The sequence below is a fragment of the Balaenoptera acutorostrata genome, chromosome 21, assembly GCF_949987535.1.
Source record: "Balaenoptera acutorostrata chromosome 21, mBalAcu1.1, whole genome shotgun sequence".
Taxonomy (NCBI): domain Eukaryota; kingdom Metazoa; phylum Chordata; class Mammalia; order Artiodactyla; family Balaenopteridae; genus Balaenoptera; species Balaenoptera acutorostrata.
The window spans coordinates 39,421,074-39,448,364 of NC_080084.1; the positions used below are offsets into that span (position 1 = coordinate 39,421,074).

The 27,291-nt window shown below is 39.9% G+C and overlaps 1 protein-coding gene and 1 pseudogene across 6 annotated transcripts in view; both read left to right on the top strand.

Moving 5' to 3' along the window:
* TENM3 (teneurin transmembrane protein 3) overlaps window positions 1-27,291 on the top strand; it is a 608,889-nt gene that overhangs the window by 216,094 nt on the left and 365,504 nt on the right. The gene's annotated exons all lie outside the window — the stretch shown is intronic.
* On the top strand, window positions 9,146-9,376 carry LOC114238700 (protein CEBPZOS-like; annotated as a pseudogene).

Sequence of the window (27,291 nt, forward strand, 5' to 3'; positions counted from 1 at the left end):
CCATGAAACTCTTATTTCCCAGATCATATTTCCTCCTACAGATTATGAGATCAGAATTTACTTATGGCTCTCTTCTCACATCCTCTGATCTTACTAATTTAGTTCAATTGTATTGTAATGTCTAGTTTACTTTCCTGCTTATTAATTATCAGGCCCTCTCTCCCTCTTTCTCCTTCCTCATGTCATCACTCTAAATTTCTTTGTAAATAACTGGAGTACTCAAATACATGTTTCTTTCAACCTGCAGTTCTTAATAAGCCAGGATGAGCAGTAAATGCCTATTTGAAAGGCTTAGTGCCTTATTCTTATTTCCCACGCTCTGAAAGTCCATGCAGCTTTGAAGAGATCTAGGTTTAAAATGGAGTACAATATGTTAGTTGAGGAAAGCCTGCTCTACAAACGTGATATTTCAGTTAGATCTGTTTTAAAAATATACCTTAGAGTACCTTATTTTAGTTTGTCACTTACGGTGTTATACAAGTAAATTATGCAAACCCTCATTAACAAAAATAACTTGTTATTCTTTGCAAACATACTTCCAGTTAGAAAACTGCTGTTGGGGAACAGAAGGATAGCTGTCTTTTAGTAGCCTGCTTTTTTTTTTTTTTTTTTCCTAAGGGATATAAATCATTAGGAATAAATTGTGTTCTGTCATTGTAGCCAGTAATTGGTGACATTTTCTTGTCACCATGGGACTATAAATAACAGTAATATACGTACTGTCAACAGATTCATTATGTTATGAAGAACATAAACTGGTAGTCTGTTTCTTTTAACTATACTTTGCATATTTTCTATATTAAGTACGGCACTGACATCTTCACCAATTTTTAAGGAATACTCGACAAAGCACTTTTTGTCATTGATGACTTCAGATTGTTTCATTATGCTTTACATGTATTTTAATTATTTCTATTTATTTCTTCTGTAGTCCACCTGGAAAATATATTCTTCCAATAGTATTTTGTTTGCAAACAGACATTTGATCCATAGAACAGGGTTTTTTTTTTTTTTTGGTAGTAGTAAAACATACAAGAGATGCAAAAGACTGTAAACATTTGTGATGCATTTTAAAATGGGTCATGTTATAAGAATAACTAAAAACACAAGGACCTCAAATTTTGTGTTTGTATAATAAATAGTGGTGATCTGTCCCCAGACCGAAGAAAAAAATAATCCATTTGGAAGGAACATTCATGTGGACTAAATCCTCTAATTAACTTGCTTCGTTGATTATTAAATTAGCACATGACTTTCCAGTTTGACTGTCCTGGCAACGTCACAGGCCTATCACCTCTTAGACCGCCACCCCCTACGCAGGAAGGTAATGTCTCTTACTTTCAGTAGCTCCCACTGCTTACTGGAGAGAAGGTTTTATTTCTCTTTGCCTCCTCAAAATTAAGACAGAAAAGCTCCTGCTGGGTTATGGAGAAGGCCCAACAGACAAGCCCTTTCCAGCTTTATTTGGCCTTGTCTTCCAGGACAAGTTTATCAGCCTTTCCCCGGAAGTCTCTGAAGCGAGACTTGAAGGGCATTACTTCCTGCCAGCTCACTGGACTTTTTTGGGAGCTCTTGACATCACGACTTCCTCACTGAGAGGATGTCTTCTACGCTTCTCTCTTTGATTTTCTCTTTCCAGGTATACAACATTTTTGAAGTTTATCTCAGATTCCCTCACTTTGAGAAAATACATTATCCAAGTTTTCCTTACTTTGTTTCTCAATTATTCATTCAGCAAACACAGTCAAGACATTGTTTCTGACTTTTCAGAGGCTACGAAGCTGAAAGCCATGACCTTCCAGGGTTGAGAGTGAAGAATCTTAGTAATAACTCTGTTAGGAGCTCCAGACACTTGTAACTTCACACCTCTTTATCACACATTTGTGTCTTTTAGTATTTTTGAATTAATTTCTCATTATTTTGGGCATTACAGCATTCAGATGTCCCTTTTTCCCTCTAAAGGTTAGCCCTTTAGCAGAGTGGTTCTTTTACTAATAGAGGCACCAAATCTTTTTTGTTTCATGGACTGCATCTAAGTTATATTTGATTTTGAATTCTGCTTTTTCTTTGTTGGCTTCCTGCTGCTTCTTTGATATCCTTTCTATTCCTCTTCCTACTTAAAATCACACCGCCATCAAAAGCTGCAAATGTGAGTCTCTTTCACAATGGAAATTTTTTAAAGAAATTTTCCAAACGCAAACTGCTATAAATATTTTTTAAATGAACTCACATGACTTGCATTATACATTATTCATCATGGCGATCAAAACTCTGCCAAAGTGGAGCTCAATTTTCTATTTTTTATTCCCACTTACCATTTCCAAATCACTTCCAAAATTTCAACATTATTACTTTGTCTTACTTACCTACTTGAAATCTTTTCAATGCTATATACTTTCATCAAATTCAAACCGTTTATTTATTTCAAAGCTATTCTTAGTTCCTGGTATACAGGGAGCATATATATTACTTCATTCAAATTTCTGCCCTTCTTTTGTACTTTCCTTACCTCTAGAAATTTTTATTTCTTTCCTCCAGTTCTCTTGATTCCTGGCTCCATAAAATGTCTGTTCATCAGAGAAGACAGAAAAGAAGTTGAATCAACCTTCTTAGGAAGATTTCAATTCTCTAAGCTTATCTTTCCTGTTAATTAAACACCAAGTGATCTTCTCTTCCTCTTCTTTCCTTGAGATTCCTTATGAAGTCATTATAACGGGCTCGTCGTTATTGTTTGCCATCTTGTGAATAAACCATGTGCTTTCTTGCCCCTTGGCCTTGATCATGCCAAGTTGGCAATCTGCATTACCCTCTCAGCTACTCTTTATGGATCAAAATCCTGCCAACCTTTCATGGCTCCACTTAAGTACCATTTCATTTGCGTTGTCCCAAAGTGTAAACTAAATAGCTGGCCTGCCTCTAATTTCCCGTAGTGTCTACTCACTGTAGTTCTTCCGTGACATTTAGCATTTACTACATTATTTTGAATTTATCTGTCTACCTGTCTTTTTCCCTTCCCTCTATCATAAATGCCTAGAGAAGAGGTACTAGCCTTCTAATTCTACTCCAAGGATTGTGTAACGAAAGAGCTACACCCAAAATAGGTGCCAGGTTAAAATTTTCAACAACCAAATGAAGAAATGAAGCGTCTGTAAAGCAATTTTACTCCAATAAAGATGTTAAAAAAAAAAAGAAATGAAGTGTCCATTGAACTACGCATGATGTAAGAAAATGGTGGGAGGAAGACAAGAGGAAAACTTAGCTCGATACAGACGAACATTTTGGTCTTCTTGGTGGGAAAATAAATGTTTGTATACTCCGACCTGTAAAAATATTTTATAAAGAGCTTTACGTTGTGGATGTTTTTTAAAACCACACGTGTAAAAAGGAGAATGAATGCATTGGCTTCCATGACATACTGTTTTCATTAGAATTCAGACCATTTGTGCAGCCCTTACTATGGTTTTTTTCTTATTTGCATTCACTAGATTTTCCTTCCTAAATGATTTATACACTTGCATAACTTGAAATTTTAAACATTAAATTTATTGCACATTGTCGTTATACATTAAAGTTATTTTCATAATCTTGAGTACTTTAATATATCTTATGTTCTTATGCATATAATTTATGTTAAGAATTTTCTCCAGCAAGCTTTACACTGTCATTTGGAGCACTTTAGAAATCAATATTGTAGAATCCTATAAGAAGAAAAAATATTTCTAAAAGTACTCCCCTGTGTTCCCATTAATTTGTGTATTATCAGGTCTTTATTAGGAAGATAGTTGCTAATGTAAGCCTATAATAAACAGAGTATAATTGAATTTTCAATGTTTTGTCACCTGGGAGTCATTTTCTTGCAAGACCTCTGCTCCGTCTTCTGACTAATCGTCAGCAGTCACTCAGCATCGCCACATTAATGTCACCAAACGTTGCAAAAATATCCACCTGATTGCATTATATTTAAGGATATTCATTTCAAGCCCGTGATATTTTCCCCTTAAATTATTTACGTCAACTTTAAATATCATTTAGAATGCAGTCAATGTAATGAGCTGACACGATTTGAAAGTACAAATTCAGACGTGAGCTCAGATTAGTTGAGTTGGTGATAAAGCGCTGGAACAACAGCGTGCTGGAGCTGAGCTGGTCAGGGTGCCAACCCTGGGGAGGTGGGCATCAGACCCCCTCCTTCCCTGCGTTCAGCTTGTTTTTTGGTCAGTTATTTTTTTTGTTTTCTGTGAACCTCATCTGGGGAAAATCAGTTATTGTGGCGATATTATATTATGCTGAATGATATCCTAATATATTATCAAATCTAAAGACACAGGTGGATTGGCGGGAAAAAGGGAAAACCTTTATTGTTGCTAGTGCTGTATGCTTAGAATTGTGCTTTTTCCAAAATCCAGAACACAGGATAGCATCCCTGGGCCAGTTCAGGTTTCTCTGTTGTTCTAATATAATCAATACTGGCTCCTTTCACTCTTACAGATGTCTTGGTTTGGTCATTAAATTAAATGGTCACCCAACCTATAACACATTTTTAGTTTAGTACCTCTCCTATTTCCCATTAGAAATCCTACACTTGGCCTACTTTGCAAAAACTCTCAAACTCTCTTTGTTCGACAATTAGACGTTGTTCAACAATTAAATTTTGAATGTGGATATGAGCACAGTCGCTTTTTTTTTTTTAACATCTTTATTGCAGTATAATTGCTTTACAATGGTGTGTTAGTTTCTGCTTTATAACAAAGTGAATCAGTTATACATATACATATATCCCCATATCTCTTCCCTCTTGCATCTCCCTCCCTCCCACCCTCCCTATCCCACCCCTCTAGGTGGACACAAAGCACCGAGCTGATCTCCCTGTGCTATGCGGCTGCTTCCCACTAGCTATCTATTTTACGTTTGGTAGTGTGTATATGTCCATGCCACTCTCTCACTTCGTCCCAGGTTACCCTTCCCCCTCCCCATGTCCTCAAGTCCATTCTCTACATCTGTGTCTTTATTCCTGTCCTGCCCCTAGGTTCCTCAAAACCATTTTTTTTTCTTTAGATTCCATGTATATGCATTAGTATACGGTATTTGTTTTTCTCTTTCTGACTTACTTCACTCTGTATGACAGTCTCTAGGTCCATCCACCTCACTACAAATAACTCAGGTTTGTTCCTTTTTATGGCTGAGTAATATTCCATTGTATATATGTGCCACATCTTCTTTATCCATTCATCTGCTGATGGACACTTAGGTTGCTTCCATGTCCTGGCTATTGTAAATAGAGCTGCAATGAACATTTTGGTACATGACTCTTTTTGAATTATGGTTTTCTCAGGGTATATGCCCAGTAGTGGGATTGCTGGGTCGTATGGTAGTTCTATTTTTAGTTTTTTAAGGACCCTCCATACTGTTCTCCATAGTGGCTGTACCAATTTACATTCCCACCAACAGTGCAAGAGGGTTCCCTTTTCTCCACAGCCTCTCCAGAATTTATTGTTTCTAGATTTTTTGATGATGGCCATTCTGACCGGTGTGAGATGATATCTCATTGTAGTTTTGATTTGCATTTCTCTAATGATTAATGATGTTGAGTATTCTTTCATGTGTCTGTTGGCAATCTGTATATCTTCTTTGGAGAAATGACTATTTACGTCTTCTGCCCATTTTTGTATTGGGTTGTTTGTTTATTTGATATTGAGCTGCATGAGCTGCTTGTAAATTTTGGAGATTAATCCTTTGTCAGGTGCTTCATTTGCAAATATTTTCTCCCATTCTGAGGGTTGTCTTTTCATCTTGTTTATGGTTTCCTTTGCTGGGTAAAAGCTTTTAAGTTTCATTAAGTCCCATTTGTTTATTTTTGTTTTTATTTCCATTTCTCTAGGAGGTGGGTCAAAAAGATCTTGCTGTGATTTATGTCATAGAGTGTTCTGCCTATGTTTTCCTCTAAGAGTTTTTTAGTGTGTGGCCTTATATTTAGGTCTTTAATCCATTTTGAGTTTATTTTTGTGTATGGTGTTAAGGATTGTTCTAATTTCATTCTTTTACATGTACCTGTCCAGTTTTCCCAGCACCACTTATTGAAGAGGCTGTCTTTTCTCCATTGTATATTCTTGCCTCCTTTATCAAAGATAAGGTGACCATATGTGCATGGGTTTATCTCTGGGCCTTCTATCCTGTTCCATTTAACTATATTTCTGTTTCTGTGCTAGTACCACACTGTCTTGATTACTGTAGCTTTGTAGTGTAGTCTGAAGTCAGGGAGCCTGATTCCTCCAGCTCCGTTTTTCTTTCTCAAGATGGCTTTGGCTATTCAAGTCTTTTGTGTTTCCATACAAATTGTGAGATTTTTTTGTTCTAGTTCTGTGAAAAATGCCAGTGGTAGTTTGATAGGGATTACATTGAATCTGTAGATTGCTTTGGGTAGTAGAGTCATTTTCACAATGTTGATTCTTCCAATCCCAGAACATGGTATATGTCTCCATCTATTTGTATCATCTTTAATTTCTTTCATCAGTGTCTTATAATTTTCTGCATACAGGTCTTTTGTCTCCTTAGGTAGGTTTATTCCTAGATATTTTATTCTTTTTGTTGCAATGGTAAATGGGAGTGTTTTCTTAATTTCACTTTCAGGTTTTTCATCATTAGTATATAGGAGTGCAAGAGATTTCTGAGCACAGTCGATTTTTATTCCAAACATTTTCAGTGTTTGCTTGTCTGTGACACAATATGTATATAAAACAAATCACATAAATATATGATGATATGTATGATTTAAATTTTTTAATTCAGAAGAAGATTTCCCAAGGAGGAATCTTCAGTGTGTGAAACCAAGAGAGCCTGGTGATGCCAGGATAGTATTGCACACACCTACGTATGTACTCATCTAATTTGATCACAACGCCAAAGCTTGAGGGGATGTTTTATCACATGATCATGGAGAAGCACATCTCTGTATGGGAGTCAAGTCAAGCATATTTGGCAAAAGTGAAAAGTTACGGTTTCAGATGGCATAGCTGAATTCAGTTAAAGCAGACATTGATGGGTGCCCACGATACCCAAAGCCCTGTGCTCAGTTGTGGGGAGGATACAGAGAGAAGGCAGCTAGCTCGCTTGATGGGATTGCCGGTCGGAAGTGTAAGTCGCGCTGCTCCCATTTATCAGTCAGCTTCACCTTGCAGACTGTGTGCTCAGCTTCTTCAAGCAGTGAGGGTGGGTTATTGTTACTCCTGTCTTATAAATGAGGGGACTGAGGTACAGAGAGATTTCTCTCTCTATTTGTCTGCCTTGAGCATCTCCCTGTGCCAGTGTGATGAACCAAACAGATACACCCTGTCCTCGCGGGAGCTTATAAGTCTAGTGGGAAAATCAGACCTTCCACAAGCAAACCACACAAGTGAGATCACTCCACATCTAAGGAAAAGAACTGGCTTCAGTGAGGGGGGCGTTTCAGGGTGGAGGAGGGAGGGAAGCCTCTGGATCAGATGGTCAAGGAAGCCTTCTCTGAAAATGTGACGACTTTAAAGCTGAGACTCCGAGAATCAGGATGAGCGAGTCAGAGGAGACAGGGGGAGAGGCTACAGGAGGACGGAAAGCACTGTGGAGGCTTGCGGAACGCTTGCTGGAGCGTTTGAGAAACTGAACTCAGGATGCGGAACAGTAGCTTCGTGGTCAAGACTGGTGTGACTTATGAAATAAGGTTGGCCAGGAATGCTTGCTTGGCAGAGCTTGGATTTTTTTTTTTTAAGGTACATTTATTCTCCAGTCTTTTTCTTTATTTATATTTATTTTTGGCTGTGTTGGGTCTTTGTTTCTGTGCGAGGGCTTTCTCTAGTTGCGGCGAGTGGGGGCCACTCTTCATCGCGGTGCGCGGGCCTCTCACTGTCGCGGCCTCTCTTGTTGCGGGGCACACGCTCCAGACGCGCAGGCTCAGCAGTTGTGGCTCACAGGCCTAGTTGCTCCGCGGCATGTGGGATCTTCCCAGACCAGGGCTCGAACCCGTGTCCCCTGCATTGGCAGGCAGATTCTCAACCACTGCGCCACCAGGGAAGCCCCAGAGCTTGGATTTTAAAGGAATGTGTATTTGTAAAAAATTATGTCGGGGTCCAGAAGTCTTTCCCCCGCCCCAGATTGCAGTGGGAAACCGTAAGAGGGTTGTGAGCAGGGAGAGATGTGATCCCACTTGCCTAAGATCCCAGAGCTAAAAATTCCAGGATCTGGAATCAATCTCGGGCCAACCTGATATCAGAGCCCAGCTCCACGTTCCAACACACTATTTCCCCCGAGAGTCGACAATAACTGAGAACGTGCCAGAAGGTACGTGTGTAACGAGGCACCCATAAAGCATGTGGTGATTCTAAGCAAGAAGAAATAGCATCCGTTGGGGCTTTCATTTAAAAAAGTCCAAGGGAGGAAGTGCCACATGTCTAGAGGCTAGAAGGGCAATTCAGGAAAAGGGAAGAGCATGAAAATGGGGCGGAACTGGGGCGGGGGGAAGCAGGCTCTTTGCGGGGGGAGGTGAATAGTCCAAGTCCGCTGAGCATGTTCCACCCGTAGTGGGTGTCCAGGAAACTGCAAAGGTCGGTTGAAAAAAGTCTGAATGGGGCTTTTCACTCTAGTCTGGGACCTTTGCATATAATTCAATAATTAGCAAAGAGTCAGGGGAGGTATCTGAGGAGAATAACATGACCAGAGGTATGTTTTAAAAACATATACTGTAATGGAAAAGAATATGAAAAAGAATGTGTATATGTGTGTGTGTGTGTGTGTGTGTACAAAACTGAATCACTTGGCTGTATAGTAGAAAGTAATACAACATTGTAAATCAACTAGACTTTAATAAAATAAATTTTAAAAAAATAAAATAAATTTTAAAAATTAATTACACACACACACACACACACACACACACATACATCTATACCTATATCTAGAGTCTAGAGTCTGGCTCTGGAGTCAGACTGCCTGAGCCCATGTTCAGATTACACCACTAACTAGTTCTGTGGCCTCAGACAGTTTTCTTCATCTCTTGGTGTCTGCATTTCCTCATGTGGAAGTGGGGTTAATCATAGCAGTGAAGATTGCTGCCATGTCCTGCCTTCCGTCTGCCACACACGGTGGGGTGTTGCTCTAGGACCTTGCTTCAGATGTGATGGCCCACGCTCTGGAACCACTGGCAAGAAAATCTTTAAAGGAGTTTTAGTAGCTGAACTTGTGGGCATTTTCGGAGCATATTTTTTGTTTAAAAAGATGAACACAAGCCAAGATTTTAGGCAAACAATGAGCAAGAAATTTCCCTGTTTATTACAAATCCATTGAACACTCTGGAATGTACAGGATCAGAGAGCAAAATCAAGAAAAATGGCTGAACAGCAAAAATTAGAAATTTGACCATTGATCAAGGTTTGCTCTATTTCACAGTAGCAGGCAAGATTAAAATTCCATAGTGGACATGGATGGATTTTAGAATATTTAAGGCCAAACGTAAATTCTAATTCAGTTAGAGGTTTTATTCTTTGGGCTAACTGTGAAGAAATTGATGGAAAGTTTGTTTATATTATAAATGGAGTTATGTTTATACTACTCAAAGTGGTTCTCAAATAATAATAATAATAGCACCTACTTCACAAGGCTGTTGAACAGAGTAAATTAGATGATCTGTGTAGAGTGTTACCAGGGCGCTTGGCCTGCAATCAGTACTCAATGCCTGTTCGCTACTTCAGAAAAGGGGCTAGTACAGGAACTCCTGCAAGAGCTAATTAAGGTTCAACTAGAGTGAAAGCAAAGGAAACGTTAAGGGACGGACTGTAGAAACGAATCACCATGTTCGACCAGAAACTCCATGAGAGCAGGTACCACGACCGCTTTGCTTCCTGTCACATCCCCAGCGCCATCCCCAGTGGGGCGCCTGGCGTTAAGGAAGCATGCAGTGAATGTGTGTGGCTTTGGACTGAACTCACACACGATGTAGGATAAATGCCATGTTCTGCTGTGGACTGGTTATGCTTGTGCGTTGCATATACATATGCTGTTGATGGTACGGGTCAGTTTTGATAATCTCAAGACAAACATGAACTCAATATAAAAAATAAACTCAGAGATGGAAAAATATTCAACATTATTATTTCAAATGTCTCCCAACTGTGAGAGTTTATGCAGTTCACACAACTCACCAATTTCCCGAAATTTAACCAAGGTCACATCTTGCTTTACCGTTTCAGCAGACGGGCGATTCGTTTACCAGTGACGCAACTGAGGTTAGCCCAGGCTTTGGCTGGCATCCCGGAATAATTTAGGAAAATGTTATTGAAGGTCTCTGCCGCGTGTCCGCTCTGCCCTCCTGACCTCATGTCAAGCCTCCTCTTGTTGGGCCCCCAGCGCCTGGGGGAAGTGGACGAGCTTGTGGGATGGTAGCTGCCCTCACGGCCTCTGTGCTCGCGGCCAAGGACCCACGTGAACCAGCAGCCTCCTTGCGCTGGAGCCTTTCCACAGACGCGGTCCCGGAGGGACGTGTGTGCTCCGACCAGGGATGAGATCGGCCAGCTGTACGAGGGCCTGACCGGTGCTGAACCCAGGCTTGAGAGCACGTGCCCTTGACAGCTAGGAAAGAATTGGTCTGAGAATCCGCCTGACAAAGGGAACTCACAGAAATTAGAGACAGGAAAAAACCTATTAGTCAATTCCCTTGCCAAAGATAAACTGATCCCTAGCGTGTCTTCCTGGTTTCCTGGCCACTCCAGTCATATCTGTGTCGATGTGTTAGGATGAGGGACCATGGGGGTGTGGACAAAAGACTCGGGGCCCCAGGCTGGGTTAGTTCCTGGGATGAATAAAGATCTGTAACCATAAAGGAAAAGTAGTGATATGGGGGAAGAATAAGAACAGTTGACTTCTTTTTTAGGACTAGAGATTTGAATAGAGATAGAAAACTCCATGAAAGATTCTGTGGTTATTGTTTTCTTAACGAAGAGCTGAGTGTTATTTATCCAAAGCAAAGAAGGACTCTTACTCAGAGTTTGCTCATATTTTGCTGCAAAGTAAAGGTGTTGAGTAAATATTTTTGACCTTGCAAGATTATAATTAGAATATGCATTTTGCTTTTGGAATAAGAATGGCAGAGAAACCTCCTGGGATAATGCTCTGATACAATTTATTGAAGAGGGAATTGTATGATGATTAGTTAAAATGTGTATTTAATTGACTATCTATAGTCACTTAAGAGCGCTGAAGAATTTTGTTGCTAAAGATAAGATCATATTTAGATGCAAGTAGGTAGAGAATGAAATCCGAATTGGTTCTTATTTGCTTAGACCATTTTCCTCATCAGTTTATAAGAAGAAAAAAGGAGATGATTCTCAAAGAAACTGTGCATTAGTCATTTATCTTGGTTTTAATCACATTAAACTAGATGGCTGATTAATTGAATTGACTTGGATTGTCTGATATTTTTTCACTACTTCATGTTCTTGGATGTTTTCAAATTACACCCAGTCGTTTTGATGCATATCTCACGTTCAGAATAGCTCGGCTGAGCAACATCGTTCCCAGTCAAGCTCAGCCCCTCTCTCATTCACAGTGGAGGTGAAGGACTTACGCAAGAAGTATTCAGAGCCACTTTCTTCCTCTCGTAATATGTTCATTTTCCAAACTCATCATCAGGGTGCTCACGCCCGATGCCGTTTCCTTCTTAGGTTTCAGATCTTTGGCGCTAAGGCTGCCGCTCCTATTCCAGACCCCCGTGAGCCAGGATACCGGCCTGATCCTTCAGCCAGATCAGCTCTGAGCACGAAACGGCAGGCAGGCAGAGAGTGAAGCCATCGCCGTGAATTCATCTGATCTTTAAAAACCTCTTTTCACCAACCCGTTGTCTTGATCACACTTCTGGCTTGTGACCTCATGGTGTTCAGGCCACCTGATGTCAGATCCAGACGGCATCTCGACCCCTGATGTTCAGGCCAAGCCCTCTACCATGCCTGTCACCCTTGTACGCTTCTCACCGTTCCAGTTCCTTATCCGGAGTCCACGGCCTGGGACTGCATACAACTGATACTGTTAAAGAAAAACTGATTCGGACACTTGTTGTAACGGTACCAGTTGAGGTGTCAGATGATCTCAGTGTTATATTTGGGTTCAGCTCTGAATACAAGAACAATTAGGGATTTATCACCAAGGAGTGGGTTAGGGGGTTGGTGGACGGAACATTCCTATGAGGAGATATCAGGCATAGGGGAGTTCTTGTTAAACTGGCTTAGCAAGGCTCTTGGTGAAGGCAGGCCAAGGTCTTATATAGCAAAAGTGGGGTTGAGAATGTATTCAGTTGTGGGGGGTGAGGGGTTCTCTCTCAACTGACGTGGCAGGAGTCTTGCTAAAACTGGGCTGTGCGGGCTCTACAAGGCGGGGCGGAGGGCTCAGAAGAGCGTGATTATGCTGTACCGTATATTTGAAAGTTGCCGAGAGAACAGATCTTAAAAGTCTTCTTCACAGGAAAAAAATTTTTTCTAACTATATCTAGTGATGGACGTTAACTAGACTTACTGTGGTGGTCATTTTGCAACATATACAAACATCAAATCATTATGTTGTACGCCTGAAATGAATATAATGCTATACGTCAAGTATATCTAAATAAAATAAAATTTGATAAATAAAAGAGGAAGTTAGGTTTAAAAAAAATTGTTTGGTCAAGGAGAGAGTGTTTGTCAGTGTGACAAGCAACAGTTTTGTCCAAAAACTTTGTATATAAAATTCAGGTAATTATGGCTCTACTGGTGGCAGGACTGTTTCCATGGACAGACGTTGTGTGCATTTGAACTTGCTCCAGCTTGCCCACCATCAGACAGAGGGTCATTTTTGCGTTCTCCCTTCTGCCATCCACGTTGGGCTGGGAAATCTGGCCTGAAGGTTTCACTCAAGACGGACCCTGGGATTTGAGAAGAACCTTGGAAGATGGCTCCTTAAGGATGCTCACATCTTTCACACTCACCCTGTGAAGTAGATTTTATCAAATGAAGAAATACATATGACTCACATGTGATATTTTATTCAGAGGCAAAATTACAAGGGAAGGGAGTTCACGTGTTTATACTCAGAAAAATTGGCTAATTTTTCTTTCAAAACATCTTGTGCCGTTCAATTTTTTTTTTTCTTGAAAGTATCAACTGTTCTTCATTTAATACCAGGACTTGGAGAGAAGATTACAGAGTAAATGCAGGTAGGCGTTGCTGAAGAATTTTCTGGTTATGCGTGTTTACAAATGAAGAGTGTAAACAAAGAAATGCATTTGATGGGACTTCCCTGCTGGTCCAGTGGTTAGGACTCCACGCTTCCACTGCAGGGGGCATGGGTTCCATCCCTGGTTGGGGAACGAAGGTCCCATGTGCCGTGTGGCATGGCCAAAAAATTTTTAAAATTAAAAAAGTAAAATAAAAAAGAAATAAAGTTTCTCCTCTAAAAAAAAAAAAAAAAAAGAAATGCATTTGGTATATTTATTGCCACCCCCCATAGTGCAATTTGTACTGAAGTTGCCCTTGAACAAGCTAGAAAATAAGTAGGATGAATGGGCTGTTTTAGCTCCTTTCCACTGGCTTTTAAAAACACCACCAATATTGAAATATTAGTGTTTGCTTTGCTGGCAGAGTGGACATTCACTGTTCTCCAAATATACAACTCTTCTCTTCTGGCAGCTTGAACCTTCACACCGCAGCCTTCCCTTGTCTCCGCCATTTCCTGCTTGCTCCTTCCTCTAACTACACTTCCTTTTTCTCAGTCTTTTCATGACTCTTTTCTCGTTTCCCTCTATTCCCATTTGCCTGCATTCCACATTTCTTTTCCACCCACGGCTTCGTTTGGCTACAGGTGCTGAAGACTAATGTTGAGTCTCAAAACTGAATAATAAGCACCATCTCCCCCAAAACAGTTGTACGGATTTTCTGTTGAAAATAGTTAGCAGTCTCCTGGCTTCGGCGCGAGGGAATTTAAAAGATAGGTCGGCAGCTCAACCTCCATCTGCCCCCCACCCAAACCAGAGCTTCCTGGGACGTGTTAGCAAACTGTTCTTCAGCTTTTGACTCATTTTCCCGTATACTAAAGGATTTAGCACGAAGGTGTCCTCGTGCATCCCAGAAAGGAACCTTCTTCTGCTTGTCAGAGTGAAATTCAGACTTCATCCAAACATTAAATCAGGAGAAGGCTGAGCTGCGAATCTGTATGGACAAGCTAGGGATCTTATAAGGTAAATCTGACCAACAGAAGCTTCATTGTGTATCTTATAACAGGTTACCATTACCCTGTTCAACAAAATTTCATTACAATACTTGATACTTTGTAGGAGCTTCTGCTAAAAGTTATTTTTTAAATAAATAAAAATAAAATGAATGGGGAGTGAAATGTAAAAAAAAATTGAAATTTTTAGGAAGTTGTCTGTTTATCCTTTTCTTTGCCTCCAAGATAAATTATTTCAACAAATAGCTGATATAAATTGAGAGTTTCTTAAAATGGTTAGTAGATGACAGGTGTATGTATCTAAATTATTTCATGAGATACAGTTTTTTCTCTTGAAAGAATAAATTATCATTCATATTATCATTTTTTTCAATGGCATTCTTATAAAGTAACTAAACTGACATCTAAACTGCATTCTAAAAATTGTGTCACCTTTGATCCTATACCTAGGAAAAGTAACGTTTACCTTAAAAAGATGAAAACTCTACCAAGGATATTATAAATTAACATCATGTTATGTCGTAAGAGGCAAAATCTCACTGTTTAATGACTTAGAATGTAAGAAAGAGAAGGTGAATACTGAACACACAGTGAGTTACTGTTTGGAGAAAATCAATCAGAAATCACAGATCTTTGTGGCTTTGGCTTAAAAAATTTTAGCAAACATAACACAGTATGATTAGGAACCCTAAAAATTGTGAAGAGTCAATAACTTATCCCAAGAATGGGTTCTCACAAAAAAGAATCTCACAAGAAACTTTGGGTACTGTTGACCCAGAAGGGATAGGATTTTAACCTTATATATTTTTGAAAGTGTTTGTGCTTTGAAGCGAAAGAATGATATACAAAAGAGAATTCTTAAATTCTAAGGGATAATAATTGGAAATTAAAGAAAATAATTCAGTCTTGCTTTGGGATTGCTTTCCTCCATATGGTTAAGTAAATATGTAAACATACATCTGTTCCCTCAAATGGAGAATGGGCTTTCACAAATTATGAGGAGTTTATTAACTCTTGGGAATTACGGTATTTTCAACCATCTGGATATCTTGGGTTGCTTTTATTTTCTCCAAGGCTGTCTCTTCTTCTGCATTCCAGTTGTTCCCACCCTAGATCAGAGATCCATCCCCGCTTCTCTGGAATCCAGGAACCACTTCCTACCTGCTCTCCCTAACTCATCAATCTTCCCGCTCCACCCTCTGCCATGGCTAAAGCAAGCTTCCTGAAACCTGTTTCTTTTATGTTATTTTCCTGAAAAACAAACTTCTGGTGATGATGATAATAATAATAATGCACTAAATATTTATTGAGCAGTTCTATGCACTAAGCTGTGTTAAATCTTTTCATATATTATCTCATTTAATCTTCAAAACAATCTTACAAAATGTGTTTGAGTATTAACCATGTTTGATAGGTGAAGGTTTGAGGCTTAAGCATTTAGATCCTTTGCAGGAGGTTACGCGGCACCTTTTACCGATTCCTCATCCTCTCACACTGTAAATGTAAACTATTCTTCCCGACTTCCAAGCATCTACAGAATCTACACCCCTCCTACTAACTGAGCCACACACTTCTTGTTTTATATTTAATTGTTTTCTGGGACATCTGGTAGAAAATTAACTTCATGGAACATCCGGAAATTTGCTACTACTTTGTTGTCTTATCACACTTTTGAATCTAAAGTTTAGTTCATAAATGAAATTGAATGTGAAACTCTCTAGCTACCCCGGTTTCTCGGAAACATTTATCTGTATCACGAACCCAAGAACCATTTTGAAAGGGTTAGGAATCAGTGACCTAAAGGAGCTGACCCTGCGACGAGAGCAGACTGACAACCAGCACGGAGACACGTGAAGATGACGCCGTAGGTAGAGGTGACTTGAAGACCTTCTTTAGCGCTGCTGTCCCTAGTCAGTGTTCTTAAATCTGGTCCCTTTCACAGCTGAAATTTTAAACATCAGTTATATGGTAAGGTCCCTACAGAAATGTCTGAAGTCATAGAGGAGGAAAAAAGGAAGATACATCCCACATCATTAACATGTCAAACCTCTGTTCCCATTTAAATGAAACTGGGATGTTTTCCAACTTTTCATCTTGACTGTAAGTGTAGCTGCCTGTGTCGGGAAGAGAGGGAAGCATAGATGAAAGTACTGGTTTTGTGTTTCGACTCATCTGACCCCCCCAACCAGCTGGCCTTCCCCCCTGCCCCACCGACTCTGCTCAGAAATTACACGTTCAAACAACTTATCAAAACCAGACCGCTGTTGTAGCCATTTCTGCAAAGTGAGCCAAATGGGGTTTCACAGAGGAAATAAAGAGGTGAAGGAACTATGCCCAGGCCAGAGAAATTAGACTTCAAAATGGAGCTAAAGTAATTGTGAAGCCATTTTACCTATGGGGGAAAAAAATGACCTGTAACAATTTTAAGAATTAGTGATTTTAGCTCGGTGGATGTGACACAAGCAAAGAAATCTGAACTGCAACTATTTAACAAAGAATATGACAGAGCAGAAATCTGTGTAACTGTGCATCGTCCTGTAAACAAGGCACCAACATCAGTTATTATTTCTGGGCAAGCATAAGGCTGCGGTTTCGAAGCTACGACTTAGTAGATGACTCTTTAAAGGTCATTTTATGAAGCATAAGATCATTCCTTTGAGGGTGCCCAGAGCCCACCTCCCTCAGTCTGGTTTTATGTTTCATTGACCGTATTAGCATTAAACTCTTTAAGAATGACAGGCCGCAGTAGGGGGATCCCAGGTGGGCTATGGGATCTGTGGGGCCAGCTGTTCCTTAGCTCAGATAATTCTTCTTTTTGAGATTTACAGATCCGTTTGCATTTGACAGACCCTGGCAAGTCTTTGTACTGCCCAGTCCTGATGTTTTTGAAGGAAAGCAGCTTAATAATTCATTAACTGCTACATTTCCTCTGAGCTTTATCTGTGTGATGCTGAGTTGGGTCACAGAACGTTATAAACACGAAGATCTTCGCAGAAGCCTGTTCTCGAAGAGAGCCGGGGCCTCTTTGTTATTGTTGTTGCCGAGGACTCCTCAGAGGGCCCTGGTTGATTTACCTGGTTGGAAAGCAGCAGAAAATGATCAGCTTTGTAGAGTGGGACTGCCGTGTCAGTTTTGAGGTTGCTGGTAATGTGCCCTGATGTGCAAGAGTTAGCAATGTAATGACGGTAGCACGTGTTTGTAGCGTGTTTTGGGACCTTCCTAAATTGTCTGTGTGCTCCAGTGAAATTACGCTGTCTCAGCTCTGTGCCTCTCCTTATGTGATTCCTTCAGCCTGAAGCACTCTTCCGTCCCCACGCCTCTCCCCTTCAAAATCTCGGCCATGTTTTTTTTTTTAATTTTTATTTTATATTGGAGTCTAGTTGATTTACAATGTTGTGTTAGTTTCAGATGTACAGCTAAGTGATGCAGTTACACATGTACATGTATCCATTCTTTTTCAGATTCTTTTCCCATATAGGTTATTACGGAATATTGAGTAGTTTTCCATGTTTATAGATGATCTCAAAAGTGACTTTGTTACCAGAAGGCTTTTATTGATCCGCTTCAAAATGGCTATCACTTTGGGCTTCTTAACTTGTTTATGACACTTACAAATGCTACTTTGTATGAGGACTGTTAGCTTTTGTCCAGTATTTGGTCGGAATGCCATGATGTCCGTTGCCGTATTATCCTGGTAATTCCCGTCCGGTCCAGCACAAGGTCCTGCTTATTCATTTAATAAAATTTAAGAGAATAGCTGTGCATTCTGTGCCCTAATCCATCTTTGCCGTATTTCTTGTCCCTTTCCTAATTGCATGTTATTCTTTAATGTTTTCGAAATGTTGTGAAACTTATTTTAGCCTAAAATATAAATGACTTTTAGAGACTTTCATGTTAGACTAATAATAAAAATCATATCTGCCTCTGTGAGTTGTTCTTCCATTTTCAGAGATTTTCATATATTATTTCACCATCCCTTGAAGCTATGGCCATGCCCATGAGTAAGAAGGAGGAGTCTTCTTCTATAGATAGGAACCGAGTCGTAGAGAAGTTAATTAACTTGTACAAAGTTGCACATCTATTAAATCTCAGAGGTTAAAATCAAACCCAGATGTCCTAACGATTCCAATAGGACTCGCTCCACTTACATATTTTTCTCATCAAATAATTGTTGAGCGCCCACTGTCAGGCCCTGAATAGACACGGTCACATAGACACGGGCCTCTGCTCTTAGGAGGCTTCCATCATAATCACGTGGCTGCAGAGCTGTTGGAAATGATGGTGCACCTGTGTTGCCTCACTACCCAGACCAGTGCGCAATTAAAAGGCAACGTTCATTTTCAGTAACTGAGCAGATTCAATCAATGTAATGGCGTTTAATGATTATTTAGCTTGTAGCATCTTTTATTCAAAGATCAATTTCAGTGTACTGTATTCTCTGTTTACTCTGTTTATAAATGACAGGGATAAATGAATAGGAAACTCTCTACATTAAAGAAACAATTGGCACGACCCTGCATACAGTTGGCACTTCATAAATGTTTAGTGGCTAAGGCAGTAGAAATTTCCTCTATGTTTCTGAACTTATCCTTTTTTTTTTTAAATTTATTTATTTATTTTTGGCTGTGTTGTGTCTTCGTTTCTTCTCTAGTTGCGGCGAGCGGGGGCCACTCTTCATCGCAGTGCACGGGCCTCTCACTATCGCGGCCTCTCTTGTTGCAGAGCACAGGCTCCAGACGCGCAGGCTCAGTAGTTGTGGCTCACGGGCCCAGTTGCTCCGCGGCATGTGGGATCTTCCCAGACCAGGGCTCGAACCCGTGTCCCCTGCATTGGCAGGCAGATTCTCAACCACTGCACCACCAGGGAAGCCCTATCCTTTTTATAATTGGCTTCTTCCTCTACAAAATGGACCCCAAACTAACTTTTGAGATACAATGGGGATATATGGCATAATATTCAATTTAAAGCAATTTCAGGCATAAGTTAAACAAATTGCTTAAATGTTTTGTTCCTTCATTTTAAAAGAGATGCTCGGAGACTAGGACCTGACTAGCGTTTTCCCTGCTTTTTAGTTCATTTCACTCGTAATTCAGCCACAAGTATTCTCAAGTTACTGATAAACCAAGCTGAATGGCTATTTTATCTATTATGTCCTTTTGGCTCAAGTTTCTAAAAATTCTCATGTTCCGTGTGAGGGCTATGGGGTTTAAATAGTTAAGGGTCAGTCTTCCTCAAGGCTGCTCTCTGTTGTCCTTATAGCCACCTGCTCTACCATACAGAGTTGAGGTAATTAATAAGAGGCATTAACACGTCTGGTATCACTGGGGAGAGGGAAAAGCTGAAATCTGTGGAACAGCTTTAACTGTGAGACAGTAAATGTTGATTCACTCACCATCTTTCACTTTACCACCCAACTTGAGATCATTTCCACAAGGTGAAATAAATGGTAAGCTCACACCCCAATGTAACTTTCATAGATTTAATTACATGTCACTTGAAATATGTTTGCCTACATGGTCCAGCCACTGATCCATAACCAGCATTTTTTGGAAAAGCAGAGCTGGTGCTCAAGAGAGAGATGGGGATTGGAAATGCAGACTTGGGGAGACAGATGACCCGTGGAGCCATGAGTTACCGCTCTGCGGAGAGTACTGAGAGCTGGGAGAAGGAGACGGAGGGGAAGGCCACCAAGTCTAGAGGGAGACCTACCTTTGGAGGTGAGGGTGGAGATAGAAAAGGACACAGGTGAGGAACAGTAGAGAAAAGGGACAGACTGAAGAGAGCACATTGTTACACAAATTAAGAGAGACATTAATTTCTCGAGGAAGTGGGTCTTCCAAACGCAGGAGATAAGTGAGGAAGCAGTGAGAAACCGGAAGAAGCTGCCCTGGCTATTTTTAAATGAAGTTTAATAGTGAATGAGGAGAGCTATCTGGGGTGCAAAATCGAAAGGAGAGGAACTGAATATGGGTAGACATTTATTTTAAGGATTGGTGAGATTTGTGAGTGTCTGTGTAGACTGAAGTTAAAGATCCAGTGGGGAAAGAGACAGTAAAGAATAATAAATGGTAGTTTGTGTTAGTGGGATAAAAGATACCATCAGAGTGTTTCCTCTTAAAGAGATCCATTTCCATCGCCATCTCTACACAGCACATCATTAAAAATAACTAACAGAAAATGTCCTTTTAAGCGACACATTAGTTTACTTAAACCTTTACCTCTGAATTCTCTTCCTGCTTATTTCCCTGCACTTGTTGACAAGTCATTAGGAAAGAGAGTGTTTACTTCAATATTTCCTGTCATCTAAGAGAGTTGTATTGCTTCCATAAAAACTTGATGGATTGAGACTATTTTAAAAACAAAAAAGCAAAATGCTATGAATGGTCCCGACTCTATTCACAAGCCATAAACATAGGCATCTTTAGACAAACACAAAAGCAAAATGAAAAGCAGGAAAATAATAACATACAGAAATGAGGTGGTTAGGAATGTATGCAAATACTATATAATCAAAATATAGAAATGATCATTGCACAGGTCTAATTTATTTAACATGCATGCTGCCCAGAAGATACTTTTTATCTTAGAATTTCATAATAAACACAATAATTAAATTACACAGAGTAGACGTTGACAAACATAGCTAATGGACTTTGCAGTTATCTTTTAAGATACAAGATTCCTTTCACTTGATCCCTTGCTTGATATTATTTTTAAATACCATCTAATATCCCGTTATAGATTTTTTTAGTAGACTGGTTAACAAAATGTCACCAATCCATGAGAGCTGGCAGGAAGTCAATGGCACTTTATCACAGAGTATCGCTGGCATGTTCATAATAATAATGATACCTGTAATATGCGTTAACGGTTTCCCTTCTGTATCTCAAAACCATTGGCTTTAATAGATACCAACTGAAATGTGACCAGCTTGATATTATGACACAAAGTCATTTAGAGTTCTTATTCACTGACCAGAAACCACATGCTTGGTCAGAGAATAATTACAATTTTATAGTTGTAATCCCAGGGAAGGATCACTTGTAGGTAGCACATGGTGATTCAAAACAAAATTTAGTTAATAGAAGAAAACAAACACCACCCTTGGGCTATTTGAAGACCTACAAGGTAGTTACTCAGGAAGGTCACCAGTGCATTTAAGTTCTGTGCAAGGGCCACGCTTGGCCTGTAATTCTTACAGAGCAGCTCACTGGTTTCTTTTGCTGCCTAGTTTATATTTGTTTCTCTGGGGAAGAAATCTGAGAATGTTTTTCTATTACAGGGAGTTTTATTAGGAGCAGAGAACAGTACGTTTATCTACCCTGTCTCTACTCACCGCCCCCTCCACTTCACTATAAAAACAAAACTGTCCTTGCACAACTGAAGCACGTGTGCATACAGAAGCAAAAAGTTATATAAATATGCACTGACCACCTATATGCATCGGGTTGACTCTACGTAACTTGTGCGAAACATACGATTGCGTGCCAAAGTGATGTGGTGATAAGCAATTAACCAATGAATCGGGGTGGAATATATCCTCTTAATAACTGAACTGCGGTTTTATTGCAATTGAGAGCTGTATAATTTCAAAGAATTCTGTGTGAGCTCCGAGGCATGAAGTTCTAAGTTTTTTGTTTTCATCGTTTTATCTTTTTCGTTTTTCATAGACACTGGATTATTTTATGTCATCCTTTCCGCAGTTGCTTAAAAATGTAGTCTAGAGAACTAAATTGATTTTTAATTACGAGTCCTTGATATTAGACTTCAGATAAACTAAATTGAACCAGAATATTCCTAAAGCATAAACAATGGGTTGCCTAAATTCCCAGCTCTCACTTCAAGTATTTGCTAATGTGACATTGATCAATCGACAATTCCCAGACTGAGGAGAAGTGATAGGAATATTGGATAAAAAAAATGCCATACAGGCCCGAAAGATAAATTGTTTGGGTTGTTCTTTTGCAAGTTTGAGGTCACGATTCATTCATCTTCTTACTTTGCTATATCCCTTTAGTGACTTCAATTGCAGGATTAAATATTGAATGGTGGCAGATCATTCAAAACATAGGTTCTCATAGTTTGGCATTAGAAGGCTTTTTATGCTTAAAATGGAACTGTGTGCTCACAGAATGCTAAAGATAATCGTGCTGATGATCTAGTCTGTGAGATTAATCCCTCAACAATATTATCAGATACTTTTTAACACATTGATTTGTCCCTGATATGACACCTGAAACAAACGGATATACTAAGCATTTTAAGAATAACACTGAGCCCCTTATACAGTCTGGTTCTTTCAGAAAATTAACCCATTAGCAGCTTTGGCTAGAAACCTTCAACACGTTATCACAACTGATGTTTGTTACCACAAAAATAAAAGTAAAATTAAAAGATTCAAAATCCTTTTGGGGGAGTATTAATTAATAGGGGATTACAAAATAAAAATCACTTGGGTAGAATTTTGCCCTCATGGCTAAATATGCAGAATAAAAGTACTAAATTAATGCACTATCTAATAAGTGTAATTAGACCAAGAACATTCAAACCTCCTTTTAGTCTGAAATATTATGCTTAAAACACTTAGTTTAGTTGTTGCTTTCTTTATGCATTTTGGAGGTTGTTTACTTACAAAGCCCATTAAAAGGGAAATGGAAACATTAAAGGTTAGAAATGCATTATTTAGCCAGGAGACCCAAGAGCCCTGAAGAATAAATGCATATACTTTTTAAAAATAAAAATGTTTTATTTATAAAACATAAAAATTAAAGTTTGACAAGAACCAAGAGGTCATTCGGTTTCTCTCTGCCTCGGCAGAATTATTTTATTTCACATTTGTCTGGATTATCTGAAATGCCCCAGGTGATAATTTTTCACTCTTTTCTAAAGTTGCTAAAATCCAGAAGTTCTTCAAGATAAAATTGTTCTGGGGTGGTTATGAAAGATTTTGCCTGAAATTTTCTTTTCGGAGAGCCAGCTCATTCTCTCTCCCTAGATTATGCTGTTTTAAATCATTGCAATAATTCCATTTTGCTCCATAAACAGTTATGTCATATTTCACTTTTTTCCTCAACCTAAGCACATTTGGATTTTTTTCTCATTTTTCTCATTACTCATTCATTCTATTCCTTTCATCACCTGGATTTATCTCTGGCTCCCATCCAATTTATCCACATCTTTGTGGATTGTGGTGGTCTAAGTGAAATTTCACTATTATGAGGAAGCCTTATATTTCTAGAGGCAGTAAAAGAATACAGTCTTTGGAGCCAGACAGCCCTGAGATTGAATTCTGTCTCTGCCACTTATGACTATGAGACTTTCATCTGGTTGTTAAAATCCTCTGCGCCTCTGTTTCTCTACCCCCTAAATGGGACCAATAATATCTATGTCACAGGATAGTTGTGATTCTTAAATAAAGTAACAGTGGCTGACACCAGGTAAGCGAGCAAAAATAGGGATTTTCATAATTACTCTGCATTTTTTAGTTAACATAAATCATCTCAGATTGATTATGGATTTCCTGTAAAATCCTTTATTTAGATTTTTTTACCAAAAGAAGATTTTGTATTTGTCTATGGCTTCTTTGGAATCCAACTTAGTTTAGGTTGGATTTTATAAAAGAAACAAATCCTTCCCGTCAACATACAGTACAAATGAAAAAACATGAGATTAATAATAAAGGAATCATGAAATCATACGTATAGTCAAATGCAACTGTACACATCATTATACGTTAGGAATTAAGAAGAGTTAACTGTGTAAGGAGGAGGAAAACCTAGATGGATCTGGGCTGGAAATGAGACCCCACTGAGACCCTCCCTGACTCAATCTGAGAAAAATATATGAGCAGACTATGAAGACAGGTAGCAAGTCGTTTTGACATTAACACTTTTAAATAAGAGGTGATGAGGGGAGAGCAGAACAAGGGAATGAACGGAGAGTCTAGGAGCGGACGACACAGTTGAGCCCTGAGTGTGTCCCTGGGACCACATGAAGCATTTGTTCTAACCCTAAGATGTATATTTTATCTCCACTTTATAGATGACTTCTCCAAGGCTACAGAAAGGTTAGAAGAGTGCTTGCCCAGGGCTAGAGGTCAAACACAGGCAAAATCTTACCCTAAACAATGTTCTCAAACTTCAGGGAGCTTGCGAATCCCCGGGAGGGATGTTGAAGCTGAGCCCATCCCCCCAGCCTCCATCCAGTAGGTCTGGGCTGGGGCTTGAGCATCGGCTGCCGAGGCTGCCTTGGAGACCACATCTTGAGAACCGCTGTTGCAGACTTGCACTCCGCTTCCTCTGCGGGTTAATAATTATCAAGTGGAACTGCGCGCCGGGCCCACCTGTGACTTCATTTAGGGGCTTATGTATGGTAACCCGTGAGCACGCTTTAGGAAGTGTGGGATTCAATACTAAAGAAGGACTTTTAGTCCTGGAGAAACCGGTGCGCCGGACAGTCTGTGAAAATTGAAATTCAAATACAGTGACTCCAGCCACGGGGATCTTTGTCTCGGGAGCAAGGCGGAAACCCATTTATAGGCAGACCTCGGAGATACTGTGGATTCGGTTCCAGACCGCTACATAAAGTGAATATGGAGATGAAGCGAGTCAGACGCATTTCTGGTTTCCCAGTGCATCGGACAGTTACGTTTATGCTACACTGTAGTCTATTAAGTGTGCAATAGCATTATGTCTATAAAAACAATGTACATACCTGAATTTAAAAATACAGTATTACTAAAAAATGCCAAAACAATTACAATAGTAGCATCGAAGATCACTGATCATAGATCCCCGTAACAGAAATAATAATAACGAAAACGTTTATCAGAATGTGACACCTAGAGACAAAGTGAGCAAATCCTGTTGGGACAATGGCACCAATAGACGTGCTCCACGCCACGTTGCCACGAACCTTCCATTTGTGAAAAACGCAATAAAGCGACGTGCAATAAAACGAGGCCTGCCTATACTATAAAGTGAAACGCAAGGTTGGACTGGGTATGGAGGACGCTTGTCACTGAAGCCTCTACGTATGAAACTAGAGCACATTGAGGTTTGGGGGGAGGAGGGGTTGTTTTTTGGTTGTGTTTTTTGTTTTTTACTGAGGGTGAAATTGATTCCAGATCCTGGACAGGTATTAGGCTATGGGTCATATGCTTATCGCTCTGGAGAGAAGGACGGCAGGGACAGTGGCAGGGAGATGCACACACACACACACGCACGCACACACACATACACACACGCGTGCACACACACAAACACACATACACACACACGTGCGCACAGACACATACACACACACGTGCGCGCACACACACACATACGCACACACAACGCACACATACACACACACACACACCACCTCTCCTGGGATCATTGACGTTACCGGACAATTACCACAGCTTTCCTCTGTGCATTCCTCTCTCTCAGTGGTGCTGTTACACATACTGCACGTAGTAGAAATTTAGTGGTTGTTGACTGCCTATCCAGTTAGTATTAGCTGACTTAAACTTGACTGACTGTGAGGGGGGGAAGGAGCAAAGAAACGTGAAAGTGTCTCATATATAGTTATGTCTCACTGTACTGAATTCCTGGCAACAAACCACATGCAAAGAGGAGTTAATAAAGTCTACCTACTTGATTGGTGAAGACCTGAAATGTGGTTATCAAAGCCATGGCCAGTTGGAGGAAAGGTAAAATGTTACATTTTCAGTTTTTATTTAGCTACTAGCTGATACATCCGTGGTGAGAGCTAGGTTTCTTTCTTTAGGGTAAGAAGATGTCATTACATTAGCGTCAGAAAGCATTTGGTAAGTTCCTCTTAGAACATGGCAACACCTTGGGTCTTATGCAGAATAAGTCCAAAGACTTGGCCTGTCATTTGGGAGTTAAAATGGTGAGTTGCCCACACTTCAACTCAATTCAGTTCAGTTCAGTTCAATTCCGTTCAGTTCTATTCACTCAGCATCACCCAGCAAGTATTTATTGATTGCCTACTTATGTTTACACCATGCACAGCCCTGGACTTGGTTTTATGATGGATAAATACAGGCCCGGTCAGGCTGGTGAGCTACCTTGTGCGCTTTAGGAAGACCATCTCAGGTTTCAGATGCGTTGACTACTAAGCTTATAAATAAATCATTGCATACAGCCTGTAATAGCTAAGAGGTACCGAAAGGAATGAGTCGGCGTCAAATGCCAAATTCACACCCCGCTTAAAATACGACTTATAAGAGTAAATGTTTTTGGCAAAATACTTTAGATGGGAATGAGTAGACACACTGTTTCAGAATACTTAAGCTGGTAAATTTTTTTTCATCTTTAAAATAGTCGAGACTTTGTATTTTCGTAGAACCTCCTAACTGAATTCTCAACACGTTAAGCATTTCCTTGGCGTGAAAGCGCCTGGGCAGGAGCTGGTGGCAGTGGTCCCCTTTGCGTTAGCATCTTGCTGTTACAGGCACCGGGGTGCTCCCATAACTCGTACAATTTGCCTACAAGGATATATTTTTGCCTGTGAAAATTAGCTATGCGTTTTCTTGGCATCAGCAATTGGTGATATTTCAGCTACCTGGTCAGAGAAAAATTGGCAAATCTGCTTGCTCCTACAGGCTATGACAAAACAAGTCCCCCCACTCCCCGCAATCTCTGTATTATGCCACGGCCCATTTGAGCTGTAAAATGCACTACTTGTTCAGTTTTTGTTATAACCTTCATAGAAGATGGAAAATGTACCCCAAACTGCTGTGCAAGAAGATGGCTCGCCTGCCAGTTTGCAGTTTTATATACAACGAGTTACTGTCATGAAGGTGAAGTTTATGGTGAGTGAGTCTCTGACAGTCTGTCACTTCACCTGACTGTGGTAGAAGGGTCTCCAGGTAGTCTGTGTTTGCAGCTACTGTAAATATTCCTACATGTGTGGCATCTTGGTAGTGAAATGTCTGAATTAACCAGCATTCCTTCTTTCCTGTTTTAAAAACTGAAGTTTGGTTTCAAAGGCCATTACCTATTTTATTTGTGTGTCTTGGGGAAAAGAGGAGACAGCTGTTAAGATACTGAAAATATTTTCTTTTAC